Source organism: Papio anubis, chromosome 8, assembly GCF_008728515.1.
Source record: "Papio anubis isolate 15944 chromosome 8, Panubis1.0, whole genome shotgun sequence".
NCBI lineage: Eukaryota > Metazoa > Chordata > Mammalia > Primates > Cercopithecidae > Papio > Papio anubis.
This window is the reverse complement of record NC_044983.1, coordinates 89,483,197-89,504,359: the sequence shown is the minus strand read 5'-3', so window position 1 is coordinate 89,504,359 and position 21,163 is coordinate 89,483,197. Positions and strand designations below refer to the sequence as shown.

At 42.0% G+C, this 21,163-nt stretch overlaps 1 long non-coding RNA gene across 1 annotated transcript; it reads right to left on the bottom strand.

The window, feature by feature from the left end:
* Positions 1-218: 218 nt before the first annotated feature.
* On the bottom strand, positions 219-20,635 carry LOC108587298. Its single transcript, XR_001905728.3, has 2 exons — positions 18,192-20,635; positions 219-467 (listed from the first exon to the last, which is right to left on the bottom strand). It is a non-coding gene; the product is annotated as an uncharacterized LOC108587298 (long non-coding RNA).
* Positions 20,636-21,163: the final 528 nt, after the last annotated feature.

The window sequence follows — 21,163 nt, the reverse complement described above, 5'->3', positions numbered from 1 at the left end:
ATGAGTCATCACTGTAGGGAGACTTGACATGCTGAAGGCAGTGTGGATGTCAGGGGGCAGAAGAGGAAGAACAGAGCAAATGTGCATGGTAGCAAGCTGGTTGGAAGCACTTGTGAAGCACCTTTGGGGGCTCCCAGGAGTAAACTGGGGCTCTCTGCTTAGGTCCCACCACTAGACAGATGGAAGCTACCATGTCATTAGACATTGATTTACAGGTATTTGTGTTCACATCTCTATTCATTGGGATATAAAGTTGGCTTCTTTAACAAAGAGACCTAAGTCAAAGTCATTTACATTAATAGTTGCCTTCTCTCTCAGGTAGATGTCCAGGGACATGGTCCATGCTTGCTATGGCTGCTTTATCATCATCAGAGCCCACGTTCCCTCTATCTTGCTGTTCTGCCATCCTCAAAATGTGGCTTCTATCTCATGGTTCTTCAGGGAATCTCCAGCTCCTGCCATCATATCTGCTTCCATGTAACAGGAAGGAAAAGAAGGGGGAAGCATGGAGACATCACTTCTTTTTAAGGCATAACTATATCTTACACAGATCACTTACATCCCATAATCCAGAAAGTTGTTATAGGACCACCTCTAGCTGCAAGAGAAGCTGGAAGATAGTGTTTGGCTTGGTAACCATGTACCCAGTTAAAAATTCTATTACTTTAGAAGAACAGGAGAATGAATATATTAGATTTCAAATACAAGTTTCTTCCAGAGCATCTGTCTCCACTAGACCAGAAGCTCATTGAAAATCAGGGCTTTAGCCAACCCTGATTCCACCAAGCACTAGCATAATATGTGCACATAGTTGACAGACCATAAACCAGAACTGCCATGACGTCCTGTTCTTGCTACTCCATCACTATGGGCTGGTCACAGTGGGTAACACGCGTACCTGCAATGAAAGCTAACCCTCACAGAATTGATGCCTTCTCTGCCATTTACTTGCTGTATGTGTCTGAGCAAGTCAGCCTGGACCTAAGTTTCTTCATCAATTCAGGGGGAGTAATAATACCTACCATGATAGGGTTGTGAAGATTAAGGGTATGTTTAGTGCCTGGTACTCAGTTAGCATTCAATAAGTGGTTTAAAAAAATTAGACCATCCCATGGCAATGTCAGTGACAGGTCACATGCAGAATTTCAGTCTCTCTGGGCAGTGCATACAGCTGTTGTTGAGGACAACAGGATAGTTCCAGGTGGGTGTGTACTTGCTTGAGGCAATGATCTGTATAAATGACCAAGGAGAGAACTCAGCTAGTAACCTTAGGAAACCAATAGTCTGAATTTCTCCACCTATCTGTAATAAGACTTTTTCTCAGCATGGCCTTTTTGCCAGTACCAAGAGAGATAGGTACTGGGAATCCTCTTCCCTCATGGCCTAAGGGAACTGGGGGGAAGCAAACAGCGTTGCAATTAAAGGTTTCTCTGTGCTGTGGAATTCCAACCCTGCCAAGGGGCCAAGAGGTTCATTGCATGAGGTTCTCCAGCCCACCCTAAAGGGCTTCTCCTGTTCCAAACAATAAGAATTCTTGGCTGAAGTGCTGCAGACACATAGTGTGGGAACTAACTCAAGGCAGTTGACTCGTTTCTTTCCCTCCAGAAGGGCAAGAATCTAGACCTCTCTCTAAATCACTTAGAGTCATAGTATTGATCATACAAGCCACCTTTCCCAAGGTATGAATAAAAATAACTATGTGGCCTGGAACATGTCACTTGCAGGGACAAGAGTCACACTGACAAACAGTGTGACATGGGAAAAGCATGGGACTGAGGCAGCCTTTGGATCAAGTCTCAGTTTCACCACTTAAATGGGAGATTTGGGGCAAGCCCTGTAGCCTTGCAGAGTCTCAGTTTTCTCATCTGTAAAGTGGAAGCTACTTCATGCCAGTGATCCATCAGGGTGGAGTGACGGTTCAAGGAAATGAGGTAGTGAGTGCTTGTTAAATGGCACCTATTAGTATTCTCTCTTTTCATTTTCCCATCAAATTCTATCCTGCCTCCTGTTGCCTCAAGACCCAGATGAGTGATCATGAGGATATTCCAAACATGTGGCAGTTCCTAGTATCAGACAGGACTGCGGGGACAAGACAAAGAGCAGAGGGGACTAAAAACAAAAATAAAATACCTTCAAATCATAGCCATACAGGATTCTCCTTAGGATCATCATTGGTCATGGGTGTCCTCACAACAGCCCCATCAGCCTCCTGCTACAGTTGCTGTGTCTGCAGAGGAGTGGGCCTGGCACATGTTCTCAGACGTTATACTACAGCTGGGAGAATGTGGCCCATCAGCCAGCTCCCTCTGTCTTCACCACCACCCCTAGGGCCCTCGCTCCTTTTTATCTGTAAACTCTCCAGCACAGGAAGCCATGCGCTTATTGACCTCAATATCCTCTTTGGCAGAGTTATCCCACGAAAAATTATGAGTGCAACTGGAATATTTTGAAAATATTAATCTGATATAATTTGTTTGTCTTTAGTCTGTGAATTAGAAGTTGGAGCCTTAAGCTTATTACTCAGAAAGAGAGGGTGGTTGCTTCTAAAAATAGCAAAAATAGTTTTTCCATAGCCCATTCTTGGATATTGGTTTCCACATTAGAACATTCCAAAGTATAGAATGTGTTATTTATTTATTTTTAAAACAAGGCCATCTGGCTCAAATGCTAATGCTTAAGAAGACAAATCCTTCATGTTTCCTAGTTTCCTAGTAAAAGAAAACAGCGTCACAGAATAAGCGCCCTGCCGAGGGTCCTCTTCTCCACCCATACTAGATTCCTTCACTCTCTTCTCTGGTCTCATTGCTTTTGCTGTATTATTCTTCTACCTATCTTTACTTTCTCTTTGCCTGTCTTTTGTTTTATCCTTCTTTCAAGACCCAGCTCAAAATTCATCTTTAAGAAGAAGCCTTTATTAAATAGCTTTTTTTTTTTTTGGAGACTGAGTCTTGCACTGTCGCCAGGGCTAGAGTGCAGTGGCACAATCTTGGCTCACTGCAACCTCTGCCTCCTGGGTTCAAGCGATTCCTCCTGAGTAACTGGGATTACAGGCGCCTGCCACCATGTCCAGCTAATTGTTTGTATTTTTAGTAGAGACAGGGTTTCACCATTTGGCCAGGCTGGTCTCGAACTCCTGACTTCATGATTCGATCGCCTCCGCCTCCCAAAGTGCTAGGATTACAGGCGTGAGGCACTGCCCTCAGCCTGTTGAATAGCTTTTGATTGTACAGAGTTATTTTATATACTGCTTCAGATTTAGGAAGAAGTTTGAAAGATGTTCATTTTATAGTTGTCTAGTTCTGCTATATGCATCTACACCTAGAACAACAAGAGTAATTGTACATGTGATAAAATAGAAAACAATATAGGTATAATCCAACCTTATTAATTGGACATTTCATTCTAATTAAATGGATGTTACTCTATTAGGTAGATAAATAAAGTGAATGAGACAGGTGACCAAAAATTAATTGTTTCCTTTCAAAATGTAGCAAAACATACCAGTTGTTAGAATAATTAACTGGGAGACCATTAGGCTGAGATGTCTCCAGCACCTTGGATTCTTATATAAGCAAACCAAACCCCAACTTAATGTAAACAGTAAAACAAAACTTAAGGTTAACCAATCAGAAACCACCAACTAACCTCTAACTAGAGGCTTTACTAATTAGAAGCTACCAAGTAACCTCTAACTAGGGACTCTCCGCTTTAACCAATCAAATAGTTTCATTATCTGGCTTTCCCAAACACCTAAGGAAATGTCCTCTTGTGTCCCCTTTGGTGGAGCACTGAGCCACTTGTGATCTGGCACTGCCCAATTCATGAATCACTGAATTCAAAGAAACTCATTAAAATTTTAATGTGCCTAAGTTTATCTTTTAACGCAATCAGCCAACAAACAAATATTCCATCAAGATACATTGCTTCTAATGGTTCTGTGGGCAGGTCACTCTGACCCCTAAAGTTGATCAACATGGTGATAGCGCATTTCTCATCAGTATTCTGAACTGGCATAACCCTGGCCAAGTAGCACTGGGCATAAAGGCAAGAATCCTCTTTCTTAGTCTAAGAGCAAAACCTCATGCCTGTAGGGGGAAAAGCAGCATATTGTAGGCAAGGCAGAACCGAGAGTACATTTTAGTTCTTGTTACTTTAGCTTCCCCTTGGGGTACCTATTTAGGCAAAGTTAATGAACATTTGTCACTCAATAAATCATCTATTCTATATGTCTCCCAAGCATCCAGTTCTCTTGATCTTTTCAATATTTTCAAAAATATGCAAAGATTCCACAAAAATTAAGACATTTCAAAAGCTAACACTAAAGACATTATTACATTATTTTGAGAAATTCATAGGATTTAGTCACCAAATTCAAAGGGGCAGAAGGCCATCCTAGAACAGCTGGACTTGATCACACTGGGGCTCAGAACACGATACCCCAAAGCATGGTGTTTTGGTGTGCTAAATTCTTTGAACTGAAGAAAAATAGAAAAACTCCAGAATTAAAGTCTTTCTGACCTTCTCCTATCCTTCTGTCTCCTGCCCCTCTTCTCCACCCCAATGCCACCCCTCTCAAAGCAAAGTAAGTCATAGAAACCAGAATTCCTCTTTCCCAAGGTGGGCTATAGAAACTGGAACTCCCCTCTCGCAAAGCAAGCCCCCAAACCTAGAAAAGTCACTCTCTCCCTTCAAGACCCTCATTGCAGAGGGGCCCTGCCCCGACAGGAGGCGGGAATGCTGCAGAGAGATGCCAAAAAAATCTAAACAAATTTGCTGGGTTTCCCCTGCCCTCCTCTCAGTCTACCACCATTAAACCTACCCTTTTGTCCAATCACATTTCTACAGGGCTGTCCATTCTTCATGGAACCTAACTCTATTAGTCTGTTTTCACACTGCTTATAAAGATATACTTGAGAGTAGGTAATTTACAAAGGAAAAAGGTTTAATGCACTCACAATCCCACATGGCTGGGGAGGCCCCAAAATCATGGTGGAAGATGAAGGAAGAGCAAAGGGATGTCCTACATGACTACAGGCAGAGACGGCTTGTGCAGGGGGACTTCCATTTATTAAACCATCAGATCTCGTGAGACTTAGTCACTATCACGAGAACAGCACAGGAAAGACCCTCCCCCATGATTCAATTACCTCCCATCGGGTCCCTCACACTATGCATGGAAATTATGGGAGATACAATTCAAGATGAGATTTGGGTGGGGACACAGTCAAACCATATCACTAACCACAAAAATAGACAGGCTTCCCTGAGTCTTTGGGTCTTTACTTTTGAAGGCTTCCATATCACCTAAAACTTTGAATACATTTGTTATACTTTTCTCCTGCTAATCTGTCTATTATAGGAATGTCAGCTGTGACCCTTGTGATAAGCGAGGAAAAACATCACATTTTTCCCCTATAATTATGAGATACCAAAGTTCTCAGATAATTGACTTGTGACTGAGATCTGATAGTGCTTCTACTCCAGACATTAGTAACCAGACTAGCATTTTTGGATTGGGTCCCTTCTTTTACAGAGACCTCATCTGTCACGCCTACAGGATTTTCCAAATCTTTGCTCATCTGCTGGGACTTTCTGAGGTATTTTAAGTTTCTTTTTTCTTTGGCCCAACCCTTTGTAGGAATATGTCCTTCTCAAGTTTTAGCATGTTTAGTTTATTTTTTGTACATCTTTTACAAGGGGTCACCCTTTTTATTTTTTAAATTTATTTTTAATTATTATGGACACATAATATGGGGTACATGTGATATTTTGATAAAGGCATACAATGCATAACAATCAAATCGGGGTAATTGGGATATCTATAACTATAGCCTTGGCTATAGTTAACAATAGCCAACAGAAAAGCTATAGTTAACAATTTATTGCATTTAAACATTTTACAATTTTGATTCTATGTGGCCTTTTTCATTTCTTTACCTAAGCCCTTGATGTAATTAACAATCAGTAACTCCCTGTCAGATGCGTCAGTGACTATTTCATTCTCCACTGTATGGGTGCTCTTAGAAGTGGTTGTCTTAAGGTATTGTTCTACAGATTCAGAACTTAATCCTTTTGAGAATAGATGAGCATGTTTAACAACATAATGCTAATCATTTCATTGAGTCTTCTCCACGGTCTACATCAGGGCCTCAGTCAAGTGACCTCTGTCTCTTATCTATCCTCTGTTTTTGGAGATGGGCCAGTGACAACTGGTATAAGGTTGCTGTGTGCATGTTTCTTAAACTTCCTGGAGTGAAAGGCTGACTGACTGTTAGACAGGCCCAGGTATCTTAAGTCCAGCATTCATAGGATCCAGGAAACAGGCAGAGGTCAGTTGGATTTCAACAACAACCTGGCATACCTATAAATCACTGACACCATCAGAGATGCTAGTGGAAATCTGAGACATAATAGGAGCATACAGAGTTATTTAGAAAATAATTCCCCCCATCCAAATTATATTGCTATTATTCTTACTCAAAGCATGCTATTCTATCAGTGCATTTAGAAGAATTCTAATGATATGGTTGAGTCCCTATTTGTTATGTTCATCTCCTTACCCACCAGGAAGCTCCAAGAGAACAGGAATCACATTATTATTTTTGAGATATTTACCCACATAAAAGTAATCTTAAGTATACAGGGCAATGAATTTTTATGTAGACACCCATGTATTCACCACCTAAGATGGAGACCATATCTACTACTCCAGAAGGTTCTTTCATGTCACTTTCCAGTCTATATTCCCCATTCTAGAGGTAACCACTATTCTGATTTTATCACTATAATTTTTCCTGTTCTTGAACTTCGTGTAAATAGAAACAGTATGCATATTCTTTTGTACTTGACTTTTTACTCAACATAAATGTTTTTGAGATTCGTTTTTTCTATGTCTCTAACATTTTTTTCTACTGGTTGCTAGTATCCCACTACCTGAATACACCACAATGTGTTTACCCTTCTCTTGTTGATAAACATTTGAGTCACTTATACTTTTAACCACCATCAAGAAACCTGCTATGAACAGCCTTACAGAAATCTATGATACACACCTTCATTTCCCTTTTTTTTTTTGAGATGGAGTCTCGCTCTGTTGCCCAGGCTGGAGTGCAGTGGCGCGATCTCGGCTCACTGCAAGCTCTGCCTCCCGGGTTCACGCCATTCTCCTGCCTCAGCCTCCCGAGCAGCTGGGACTCACAGGTGTGAGCCACCACACCTGGCAACACCTTCATTTCTTTGGGTATATACCTAGGGTGAATTCCTAAGTCATAGGGTAGACATATATTTAACTTTAGTGTATAGTGCTAAGTAGATTTGTCCAATATAGTTGTACCCTTGTATACTTCCTTCAGCTGTGATTGAGAGTTCTAACTGCTCCACATTCTCGTCAGCACTTGGTGTTGTCCATCTTTGTGGTTTTAGCTATTCTATTCAGCATGTTGTAGAGTTTCTATTTGTATTCCCCTTATGAGTAATTTATGTTAAATGAAAATCTCTCAGGACAATCCTTTTTCTCCCACAATCTGCAAGCAGAACTATTTGTTGACAGAGCAGAAGTTAGCATGGTTAAATATAAACACAGGTATGATAAAGTCTGTTTCCTATGTCCTGCTGGCTTAGTTTTTAAGAGCTGTTTGTTTACTCTCAAAGCAAAGCATGCTGTGCACAGTGGCTCATGCCTGTAATCCCAGCACTTTGGGAGGCTGAGGGGGGGAGGATTTCTTGAGCCCAGGAGATTGAGACCAGTCTGGTTAACAGAGGGAGATCCTATCTCTACAAAAAAAAAAATTAAAACATTAGCTGGGCATAGCAATGTGCACCTGTAGTTCCAGGTACCTGGGAGGCTGAGACAAGAGGATCACTGGAGTCCAGGAGTTTGAGGCTGCAGTGAGCTATGATCTTGTCACTTCTCTCCAGCCTGGGCAAGAGGGTGAAACCCTGTCCCAGAAAAAGTAAGTAAAATAAAAGCAAAGCATTTCTATTAGAAGTTTTGCCTTTAATTTCCCTGACATGTAGAGAAACAATTTCCTTGGACCATTATATTTGACAGTTTGGTTTCACAGAGACCTTCTGTTAGATGATACACTGTGTTGAATACTATCCACCCCAAAGTTAATGTCTACCTGGAGTTTCAGAATGTGACTTATTTGGAAATAGAGTATTTGCAGATATAATTAGCTAAGTTAAGATGAGGTCACACTGGATTAGGATGGGCCCTAAATCCAATCATGGGTGTCCTTATAAGGTGGCTATGTGAAGAAACAAAGACCCAGGGGAGAGGAGGCCATGTGAAGATAGAAGCAGAGACTGGAGCAGGGCAGCTATGAGTCAAGGAACCCCAGCGATTCTTGGGAGCCACCAGAAGCTAGGAAGAGGCAAGGAAAGGGTCTGTCGTAGAAACTTCAGAATGTGGCCCTGCCAACACCTTGATTTCAGACTTCTGGCCTCCAAAATTGAGAAAGATTACATTTCTGTTGTCTTAGGTCACTAGGAAACTAAGAGATGGCTTTACAGAGAATGCCACATTCAAGGAAACAGCACAGGGTTAGCTAAGAATTCTTGAAGTAGCACGTGGTTAAGGAGGCTGGGAGGTCTGGGCTGGGTGTGGCAAAGCGGCTGTGGCCAGACTGCTTCTCTAGATTCCTCCTCACTGGGCAGGACATCTCTGAAGGAAATGTAACAGCCACAGTCAGGGGCTTACAGACAAAACCCCCATCTCCCTAGGACAGAGCACCTGGGGGAAGCGGCAGTGTGGGTGCAGCTTCAGCTGATTTAATCGTTCCTGCTTGCTGGCTCTGAAGACAGCAGCAGCTGATCCTGACAAGAAGGATTCTCCCAGCACAGGGTACCGGCTCTGCTAAGGGACATTCTGCCTCCTCAAGTGGGTCTCTGACCCAATTCCTACTCACCGGGAGAAACCTCCCAACAGGGGTCAACAGATACATCATACAGGAGAGCTCCAGCTGGCATCAGGCCAGTGCCCCTCTGGGATGAAGCCTCCACTGGCGATACCCAGGCAAACAGGGTCTGAAGCGGACCTCCAGCAGACTGCAGTAGACCCGCAAAAGAGAGGCCTGATTGTTAGAAGAAAAACTAAAATAGAAAGCAATAATATCAACATAAAGGACCCCTACCCAAAAACCCCATCCAAAGGTCATTAGCCTCAAAGATCAAAGGTAGATAAATCCACAAAGATAAGGAAAAAAGCAGCACAAAAACGTTGAAAATTCCAAAAACCAGAATGCCCTGTCTCCTCCAAATGATCACAACTCCTCTCCAGCAAGATGCAAAACTGGACAGAGAATGAGATTGACGAGTTGACAAAAGTAGGCTTCAGAAGGTGGGTAATAACAAACTTCTCTGACCTAAAGGAGCATATTCTAACCAAATACAAGGAAGCTAAGAACCTTGATAAAAAGTTACAGGAACTGCTAACTAGAATAATCAGTTTAGAAAGGAACATAAATTACCTGATGGAGCTGAAAAACACAGCACGAGAACTTTGTGAAGCACACACAGGTATCAACAGCTGAATTGATCAAGTGGAAGAAAGGCTATCAGAGACTGAAGATCAACTTACTGAAATAAGGTGAGAAGACAAGATTACAGAAAAAAAGAAAGAAAAGGAATGAACAAAGCCTCCAAGAAATATGGGACAATGTGAAAAGACCAAACCTACGTTTGATTGGTATACCTGAAAGTGATGGGGAGAATGGAACCAAGTTGGAAAAAACACTTCAGGATATTATCCAGGAGAACTCCCCCAACCTAGCAAGACAGGCCAACATTCAAATTCAGAAAACACAGAGACCACCACAAAGATACTCCTCAAGAAGAGCAACCCCAAGACACATAATCATCAGATTTTCCAAGTTTGAAACAGAGGAAAAAATGTTAAGGGCAGCCAGAGAGAAAGGTCAGGTTACCTACAAAGGGAAGCCCATCAGACTAACAGTGGATCTCTCTGCAGAAACCCTGCAAGCCAGCAGACAGTGGGGGCCAATATTCAACATTCTTAAAGAAAAGAATTTTCAACCCAGAATTTCATATCCAGCCAAACTAAACTTCATAAGTGAAGGAGAAAGAAAATCCTTTACAGACAAGCAAATACTGAGAAATGTTGTCACTACCAGGCCTGCCCTACGAGAGCTCCTGAAGGAAGCACTAAATATGGAAAGAAAAAACCAGTACCAGCCACTGCAAAAACACACCAAAATATAAAGACCAACGACATTATGAAGAAACTGCATCAACTAATGTGCAAGATAACCAGCTAACATCATGGTGACAGGATCAAATTCACACATTACAATATTAACCTTAAATGTAAATGGGCTAAATACCCCAATTAAAAGACACAGACTGGCAAATTGGATACAGTATAGACCTATCAGTTTGCTGTATTCAGAGGCCCATCTCACATGCAAAGATACAAATAGGCTCAAAATAAAGGGATGGAGGAATACTTACCAAGCAAATGGAAAGGAACAAAAAGCAGGGGTTGCAATCCTAGTCTCTGATAAAACAGACTTTAAACCAACAAGATCAAAAGAGAAAAAAAAAAGGCATTACATAATGGCAAAGGGATCAATGCAATGAGAAGAGCTAACTACCCTAAATACATATGCACCCAGTACAGGAGCACCCAGATTCATAAAACAAGTTTTTAGAGACCTACGAAGAGACTTAGACTCCCACACAATAATAGTGGGAGACTTTAACATCCCACTTTCAATATTAGATCAATGAGACAAAGTTAACAAGGATACTCAGGACTTGAACTCAGCTCTAGACCAAGTGGACCTAATAGACATCTACCAGAACTCTCCACCCCAAATCAACAGAATATACGTTTTCAGTGCCACACAGTACTCATTCTAAAATCGACCACATAATTGGAAGTAAAACACTCCTCAGCAAATGCAAAAGAACAGAAATCATAACAGTCTCTCAGACCACAGTGCAATCAAATTAGAACTCAGGATTAAGAAACTCACTCAAAACTACACAACTACCTGGAAATTGAACAACCTGCTCCTGAATGACTACTGGGTAAATAACAAAATTAAGGGAGAAATAAAGACGTTCTTTGAAACCAATGAGAACAAAGAGACAACATACCAGAACCTCTGGAACACAGCTAAAGCAGTGTTGGGAGGGAAATTTATAGCACTAAATGCCCACATGAGAAAGTTAGGAAGATCTAAAATTGACACCCTAACATCACAATTAAAAGAACTAGAGAAACGAGAGCAAACAAATTCAAAAACTAGCAGAATACAAGAAATAACCAAGAACAGAGCAGAACTGAAGAAGATAGAGACACGAAAAACTCTTTAAAAAAATCAGTGAATCCAGGAGCTGGTTTTTTGAAAAGATTAACAAAATACATAGACCACTAGCCAGACTAATAAAGAAGAAAAGAGAGAAGAATAAAATAGACAATAAAAAATGAGAAAGGGGATACCACCACTGATTCCACAGAAATACAAACTACCATCAGAGAATACTATAAACACCTCTATGCAAATAAACTAGAAAAATATAGAAGAATGGATAAATTCCAGGACACATATGCTCTCTCAAGACTAAACCAGGAAGAAATCAAGTCCCTGAATAGACCAATAACAAGTTCTGAAATTGAAGCGCTAATAGCCTATCAACCAAAAAAGCCCAGGACCAGACAGATTCACAGCCGAATTCTACCAGAAGTACAAAGAGGAACTGGTACCATTCCTTCTGAAACTATTCCACACAAGAGAAAAAGAGGGACTCCTCCCTAACTCATTTTATGAGGCCAACATCATCCTGATACCAAAACCTGGCAGAGACACAACAAAAAAAGAAAATTTCAGACCAATATCCCTGATGAACGTCGATGTGAAAATCCTCAATAAAATACTGGCAAACCAAATCCAGCAGCACATCAAAAAGTTTATCAGTCACGATCAAGTAGGCTTCATCCCTGGGATGCAAGGCTGGTTCAACATATACAAATCAATAAATGTAATCCATCACATAAACAGAACCCATGACAAAAACCACATAATTATCTCAATAAATGCAGAAAATGCTTTCAATAAAATTCAACATCCCTTCATGCTAAAAACTCTCAATAAACTAGGTATTGATGGAACATATCTCAAAATAACAGAGCTATTTATGACAAACCCATAGCCAATAGCATACTGAATGGGCAAAAACTGGAAGCATTCCCTTTGAAAACCAGCACAAGACAAGGATGACCTCTCTCACCACTCCTATTCAACATAGTATTGGAGGTTCTAGCCAGGGCAATCAGGCAAGAGAATGAAATAAAGGGTATCCAAATAGGAAGAGGGAAAGTCAAATTATCTGTTTGCAGATGACATTATGGTATATTTAGAAAACCCCATCATCTCATCCCCAAAACTCCTTAAGCTGATAAGCAACTTCAGCAAAGTCTCAGGATACAAAATCAATGTGCAAAAAATCACAAACATTCCTATACACCAACAATAGAGAAGCAGAGAGCCAAATCACGAGTGAACTCCCATTCACAACTGATGCAAAGAGAATAAAATACCTAGGAATATAACTTACAAGAGACATGAAGGACCTCTTCAAGAAGAACTACAAACTACTGCTCAAGGAAATGAGGGGATACAAACAAATGGGAAAAAAAATTCATGCTCATTGATAGGAAGAATCAGTATCATGAAAATGGCCATAGTGCCCAAACTAATTTATAGATTTAATGCCATTCCCATCAAGCTACCATTGACTTCCATTGCAGAATTAGAAAAAAACTACTTTAAATTTTATATGGAACCAAAAAGGAGCCCATATAGCCAAGACAATCCTAAGCAAAAAGAACAAAGCTGGAGGCATCATGCTATAAACTATACTACAAGGCTACAGTAACCAAAACAGCATGGTACTGCTACCAAAACAGATCTATAGACCAATGGAACTGAACAGAGACCTCAGAAATAACACCACACATCTACAACCATCTGATCTTTGAAAAACGTGATAAAAATAAGCAATGGGGAAAGGATTCTCTATTTAATAAATGGTGCTGGGAAAACTGGCCAGCCATATGCAGAAAACAGAGACTGGACCTCTTCCTTATACCTTATGCAAAAAGTACTCAATACGGATCAAAGACTTAAATGTAAAACCCAAAACCACAATAACCCTAGAAGAAAACCTAGGCAACACCATTCAGGACATGGGTATAGGGAAAGAGTTCATGACTAAAACACCAAAAGCAATGGCAACAAAAACCAAACTTGACAATTGGGATCTAATCAAACTAAAGAGCTTTGGCACAGCAAAAGAAACTATCCGACTGAACAGGCAACCTACAGAGTGGGAGAAAATTTCTGCAATCTATCCATTTGACAACGGTCTACTATCCAGAATCTACAAGGAACTTACACAAATTTACAAGAAAAAACAAACAATCCCATCAAAAAGTGGGTGAAAGATATGAACAGACACTTCTCAAAAGAAGACATTTATGTAGCCAACAAATATGAAAAAAAGCTCAACATCACTGCTTATTAGAGAAATACAAATCAAAACCACAATGAGATACTATCTCACGCCAGTTAGAAAGGTGATCATTAAAAAGTCAGGAAATAACAGACGCTGGAGAGGCTGTGGTGAAATAGGAATGCTTTTACACTGTTAGTGGGAATGTAAATTAATTCAACCATTGTGGAAGACAGTGTGGTGATTCCTCAAGGATCTAGAGCCAGAAATACCATTTAACCCAGCAATCCCATTACTGGTTATAAACCCAAAGGATTATAAATCTTTCTACTATAAAGACACATGCACACGTATGTTAACTGCAGCACTATTTACAATACCAAAGATTTGCATGCCCATCAGTGATAGACTGGATAAAGAAAATGTGGCACATATACACCATGGAATGCTATGTAGCCATAAAAAAGAATGAGTTCATGTCCTTTGCAGGGACATGGATGAAACTGGAAGACATCATTCTCAGCAAACTAGCACAGGAGCAGAAAACCAAACACCACATATTCTCACTCATAAGTGGGAGCTGAACAATGAGAACACATGGACAAGTGGAGGGGGGGAACATCATTCACCAGGGCCTGTCAGGGGTGTGGGGGACAAGGGGAGAGAGAGCATAAGGACAAATACCTAATGCATGTGGGGCTTAAAACCTATATGACGGGTTGATGGGTGTAGCAAATCACCATGGCACTTGTATACCTACGTAACAAAACTGCATGTTCTGCACGTGTATCACAGAACTTAATGTAAGTTTTTTTTTAAAAAGTAGCACCTGGTGCACTGATGTGGAAGCTTCACAGTGGAAATAGCAATGCTTCAGATGAGATATGCTTTTGTAATTAAACTAAATTATCTGATGGTGCTGATGAAAAGACCATCTTTGATTTTTTAAGATTTGCTGCATATCCAAGGATTAGGTTCTGTGGGTTCTCAGGAACCAATTCACTACTGTTGAAGACTGTTTCATTTGCCTCAAAGTAGAATGAAAATATCTCAAGGTAGAGCACAGTACAGTGCCCCGCACAAAGAAGGAGGGAGTAAATATTGGTCAGTAAACTTTGTAATGCACAGGTCTCTCAGTTGTCAAGTGACAGAAACCAACTGGGACCTACTTTTATCAGCTCAGAACTGTGAAGACCAGGACACAGCTTGTTTCTGGCAGGACCAGATCCAGGGGCTCACAAAATACTCTCAGGGAACTTTCCGCCATTTCTCAGCTCCATTCTTGGGAAGATTTTTTCCACCACTCTCTGTAAAGGCAAAGGCAATGACCAGCAGCTCTAGATTCCTGTAATCCTTACAGTTAACAATCCTAATTTAAAGAAAGAAAGGAAAGAGAGAAAGAGAAAGAAAGAAAGAGCAAAGCAAGAAAAGAAAGAAAAGGAAAGAAAGGAAGGAAAGAAAAGAAAAAGAGGAGGAGGAGGAGAAGAGAAGAGAAGAAAAGAAGTGCTTCTTAATAGAAAAAGTCCAGTGCAAGGTACTGATTTACCCTGTTTCAGTACCAATGGCTGTGACCTGGGTGGTGGGAGCTCTGGAGAAGCCCAGATCACACGGTTAAACCACGAGGATTGAGAATAGGGAGGACTGTTTTTCCCCAGACCTTGGCAGACACAAAAACATATCCATCACTCACCTAAGCTGTCACTTGGAGTCATCTTCAGAATGAATTGCCACTGCTGGTCGTTGCTCAGCACTTTTTTTTTTAATAGCCTCCCTGGTTGTCTCTAGGAGTTTCATTTTTATACCATTAAACAGTAAGAGGAAAACAGTCTGTCATCAGCACCAGTCCTTTTCTACAGCAAACTTCCCTGGGCTGACTCCATCTAAAACCCATCAAGATACAGCTATACAATCTAAAGGAATAAAGACACTAATAGAAATTTCAAGAAACAAAAGCATTAAGATGGAACCTCACTGATCTTTAACTACAAAGAAAGACCCATATTAAGATGGGCAGGATGAGATGCCATTGCAAGGAATACCCAAACTTCTGAATCTGAATGAAGTAGGGTGGTTAGTTTTAAAATACAAAGGAATCTATGCCTGGGGCATCAAATTAAGCATTATTTGATAGTTAAGAACTTTCAGGTCTCCATAGGACAGGAATTCATCAAACTAACTTTTAAACTATTCCAAACAAGCTTTGGAATATAAACAGGTTTATGTTTAAAAATGAGAAACAGAAAATATGAGCAGCTACCATTTATTATAACATGGCATGATATATCAGGCACTGTGCTAAATGCTTTATATGAAATGTTTAATCTTCTCAACATCACTCTAAGGTGGGTGCTCGTGCCGGACTTAAGACAGTACTAGGCTTCTCCACTCAACAGTTTACATGTTTCTTTAATACCAAATTTTAAACCTCTGTCTCTATTGTCTTTGAGCCTAGAATGGGAAACAGAAGCCACCTGCTCCACACGGATCCAAGAAGGATGAAACTCAACAGCCCACACAAGGAGAGAAGCATCGCCCAGGCCTGACCCAGGGCCCGGAGGGGGCTCCATCCACTTAGTGCCGTTTCATTGTCTCCTCGCCCATTCTGTGGCCACTCCTATCTGTATATTTGTGTGCCAGCCTCGTAAAAAGTTCATTAGAACAACACTCAGCTGCCACTGTGAAGCAGAAACAGACCAAAAGATGAATACACTCTCCCAGGGCAAGTCACAGGAGCCCAGGAGCTGTTGGCTCCAGAGAGTGACAGGAAACAGACTGGCTGGTGGCTGCCAGGTGTCCTCCTGTGCCATCTTGTTGACACTTTTCTCAGAGTGAATATTTCACATCCAAGTTTTCTCAAAACATAGCATCTCTCTCTCTCAAATGCTACTCAAATGAAGCTCAGGAATCCTGGAGTTTCCGGATGGTTATAAGAAATGCCTGCTATTTGAGAAACAAGTTTTGCATATCTAAATGCCCACTAATTGTTGGGACTTGGGTTCGCAAAGCAATCCTGGACCATGTCATGACTCTGGAAAATTCTACCACAGAGGCCCTTTCCCTGACGCTCTCTATGGCTATTGAAAGCTGATTTTTAACTTTACAAAAGGATATTGCTTATTTTGCAAAAATAAGACCTCAACAAGTAAAAGGAAGAAAACAAGAAGCACTGATAATCCCATCTGCCTAATACACTAGTTCACGTCCTTTTGTCTCTCCCCAAAGAGGACTCATATAATGCAAACTATTTAGTGGTTTGCCTTTTTGATATGCAAGTGAAAGTTTTTCCAAGTCCATAAATATATCACTGTAACTCTAAAATAATATAGTGTGGACACAGCTACTTTTATATTTAAGTAAAACAAGGTGAATTTGGTAGATACTATATATTCTGATAACTTCTTGCTAAAGCTGACATCTAAAACAACTGGTTGGAAGAATTCTTAAAAATGTAAAAATGGTCGTTTCCTTAATGGTATATCAAAGAATTGCTTTGGTTACTTTTCCTCTGAGGCCGACTTTTATTTTCTTATTGCATTAACTTCATTGGCCAGTACCTCTGAGGTTCTGTGTATAGAGCCTAGATGTCCCTGAAAAGCTAAACAGAAACATTAGCTAAACATCTGATGCAGGTTTTCCTGCCAAGAGAAAAGACAGCTCCCCTGCTTCACTCTCCCTTGGCCTTGTTTACCATCCCATCCACCATGTGATGCCATTAGACGTAGGGGTGGAAGGGCACATCCAGCCTGCTGTTATGGAGGCACTGTCTCCTCCAACAGACTTTATCTTGTCACTGAAATGGTTGTCATTTGTAAGGAGGCTTCCTGGCAGTAATATTTATTCAAGGGAAATAATAGAGGTGGTGTCTTTCTTGGTTTTCTTGTTTTTCAGTATGCAGGCGATGGACCTTTGCTTATCACAATATTATGCAGCTGTCGAGGGGAGTGGGAGAGAAAACAGGAGAGAGTGTTTGCTAGAGCTCTGGGCACCTTAGGGCCAGCACAAAAATTATCTTCCCTTTCACGAGGCTCAGAATGGCTGTGCTGCCCAAGGCCACATCTCTAACTGTGGAACCCATCACACTACAGCACAGCAATACATCAGCACAGGAGAGGTGCCCTCCACCTGTCACTCACTGGCAGGCCTTCTGACTCTCATCTCCCTGCCCTTCCGAGGCTGCACCGGCATGGGCTGCTCCAGGCCAGTGGCAGGCAGAGGGGCGGGTCCCAGTGTAGGTCAAGGTCATCTTTTCTTTGGGGTCAAGATTAAGGGAAACTGTGGCTCCGTTTCCAAGGCGCTCTGCAGAAATGTGCAACCTTGGGAGAGCAGGGCGATGAGAGCCAGAGGGCCCACCAGTGAGTGGTAGGAGGAGTACACACATCTCCCCCGTGCTGATGGACTGCTGCACTGGAGGGTGATGGGCTCCATAGGGTCTGTCACAGAAGTGCAGCCTTGGGCAGCACAGCCATTCTGAGGCTGCTCTCCATTTCAGATCTGCTAAAGAGCTGTGTCACTAAGTCCTTAGACTTCTTGTCATGAAATAGATGAGTCAGCAGTGGGAGCAGAGCCTACTGTCGGAGAGAAAACCAAGATAAGGGTAAATTTAGACTGTTGCAGTGCAAGGGGCTGGGCATGCTCTTAGAGCCACGTTTCCTATAGAGACCAGCCCCAGATCGCTGTGTGTCTCCCCCCAAGGGTGGGAGTTACCCCTGTACCTCTGGCCTGGTCTTCACTTTGGCTCTCATCCTCTCTGCGTTCCAACACCATCCGGGCTTCTTGTGGCTCTTGTTCTGGATTCTATTATTTCCCTTGAGGGGAATGATATTTCCACAACTGGCCCCTGAGGCTTGTGTTTTGACGGTGTCCTTGGCTCTTCTTTGTCACTGCCACCTTTTCTGACGTTGCCCTGCCACCCTAGGCTGCAAGCCCCTCCCTGGGTGGTGTCCACCTCCCCAGCCACCTGCAGAGACACCTGACCCTCTGCTGCCCTCTAGTGTCGCAAACCGTACCTCAGCACCTGGATGCAGAATTAACTGGCTGTGGGCTGGATCCCGCTTTCAAAGACTGTCAAGGAGCCAGTTCCTATACTGGCTCAGCTGCTTCCCACTAGGCTTGTTCAAAATCACCACACCAGCCTGGTATGGCAGCATCGTGGGGTCTTGGGAGCCGTCCTGCATAGGTGGCTCCTAAGGCTCACTCCACAACCACTTGCCTCTTTTCCGTATCTATTTTTGAGTGTGCGAAATAAAAGAGCCGGAGGGCAAATGAATAACCCTCCTTTTCCTCTCTCAGCTTTAGTCCCAATGGAAACCATAACACAGAAGGGAGAGAAAGAGCCCTTGTTTATTGCATTTGCTGTTTGGGACCAATTATTGAGAAATGGTAAATTTACCAAGTGGACAGGTGACTAGGTACTATAGTGATTTCATCTCAAATGATCCAGAGTCTTCCATGAAAAGAAAGCTTTGAAGGGCCAAATAAAAATGAAAACCCCTCATCTGCATTTTGTAGAATAGTACAAACCCCATTCCATAGTCCAATACTTTTCAAACTCCAGTGGTTTGATTCCACCAAAATCTCCTGGAGGAATTTTTTAAATCCGGATTCCTAGGCCCTGTTTTTAAAGATTCTGCTTTATCAGGTCTGGGCTAGAGTCATTCAGAGTAGCACTCCTCCTGTCTGCCAGCATCTCCCAGGAAAAGGTCCTGGAGATTAGCATTTATGTTAAAAAGAAAAAAGAAAAGAAAAGAAAAACCACCAAACAGGAACTTGATAGCTTCTGATGTACAAGGTACAATTATGCAATAAGATAGTCTTACAAGCCAGGATATTTTCTTGAGAAACAATTTTCCATATCTGGAAATTGACCCCTTCTTTTAGCACATATAAAGAAAACTCAGACTTGAAACCCTTAGCAGAGAGTGCTAAAAGTATAATTGGAATATTTGTAACACAGAGAAAGCATAAATGTTTGAGGTAATGGATATCTTATTTACCATGACGTGATCATTATGCATTGCATGCCTGTATCAAAATATCCCATGTACCCCATAAATATATACACCTACTATGTACCCATAAAAATTAATGAAAAAATAAAGAGCCGGGGGAGGCCAATCCAGCCAGCAAGTGCCACTGGATCCCAGCAAGCTGGGGGAGGTCAGATCACGACTAGGAGCGTTCTCCAGCCACAGCTTCTACTGCAAGGGCCGGGAGGGCAGGATGTAACCAGCCAGCTAAGGAACAGCCTCCAGAAGACGAGAGAAGTAGAGAATGTTGCCCTGGGCCTCTGCTAGCATAGATGATGTCTTTGTGCACGTTAGAATAAGGTACTATTTTGGGCAGAGGGAAGGCAAAAGGCACCCCTCCGGGCTGGCCAATTAGAAAGAGGTGCCCCCTTCTCCAGGTTCCGATGCAGCTCCAGCCAGGTCATGGCTTGGTATCTCAATCACACTGTGGCATGTTCAAGACCCAAACAGACCAACAGCAGCTAGACCCAACGTTTCTCTGCCACTAGACACCGTGAGAGAATTAGGAAGAGCAGAGGCTAAGAGTATTTTTATTTCAGAGATTCAATCTACCTAAACAGACTATTTAAATGACCAGAATGCACTACGCTTTAAGCAGAGATACACATATGATTAAAATTTTGTGGTTTTTTTCTGCTTGGAAAATAGGGGCTCGGGAGAAATGCCAGGCTGGCGCTGGACTAGAATTTTTGGTAGATTGTTGAAGATGGCTGCAATGATGCCTCCCGCCCCTCTGCACGCCCCTCTGCAAGAAAGCTATGCTGCTCCTTCCAGCCAGAGAGGGAATCTGTTTCTCCACCCCTTGAATCTGGGCTTGGCCATCTGGCTTTCTTTGGCCCAGGAAATATTAGTAAACATGAAGCAAGCAGAGGTTTACAATGTACTTGTGGCTGGGGTTTGCTTTCTCTCCCATCTGGGATGATGTACCACATGCAGAGAAGCCTGCCTGAGAAGTGCAGAAGCAATTCGGCCCAAACCCCTGAACTAAGAAGGGCCTTTACTAAACTCTAGCATTGCTTTTAGTAGCCCCCACCACCCTCTTGAGTTCCTGTCTGAAAAGGTGTAAGGCTGCCAAAACAACTTAGTTTGTCCCAGCCAACACCTGGAGACAAGCCCTAGACTTCACTTCTTAGAGCATTTACTTAAATTAAAAAAAAAAAAAAAAAGCTTACAACTGTGAATGCTTCCTCTGTCCCTGTGAGATGTATATGTATCTCCTACAACCCAAAAGTGTCTTTCTCAGGGACCTGCAGACCCTTCCTTTGAAATGCAATCATCAGGAAGGCCAGGGCCCCTGCCTCCCAGTCTCAGCAGGAGGGTAGGAGCCTGACTTTGATAAGCCCGTTAGCAGACACAGCTGGCCTGATTGCATTTATGTTGACCAATTCTCTACCCTTTTTTGGGTTTTTTGTTTGTTTGTTTTTGGTAAATTTTTCACCTCCCTCACTGTGCTGAGCCCCTACTTGCTCCTTCTCCCTGCTCCCTCATTCTCCCTTTAAAACACCCAGTCACCCCTCTGCAAATCTGAATGGAGCTGGGTTCTTCCCCCACTGCAGTAGTTTTTAAATAAAATCTCTTGTTACTGCCTTTAACTAATGTCCAGCTCTGTTTGTCTTTGGCAGGCCCCAGCTGTCCCAGAAATCAATTCCTAGCTGAGT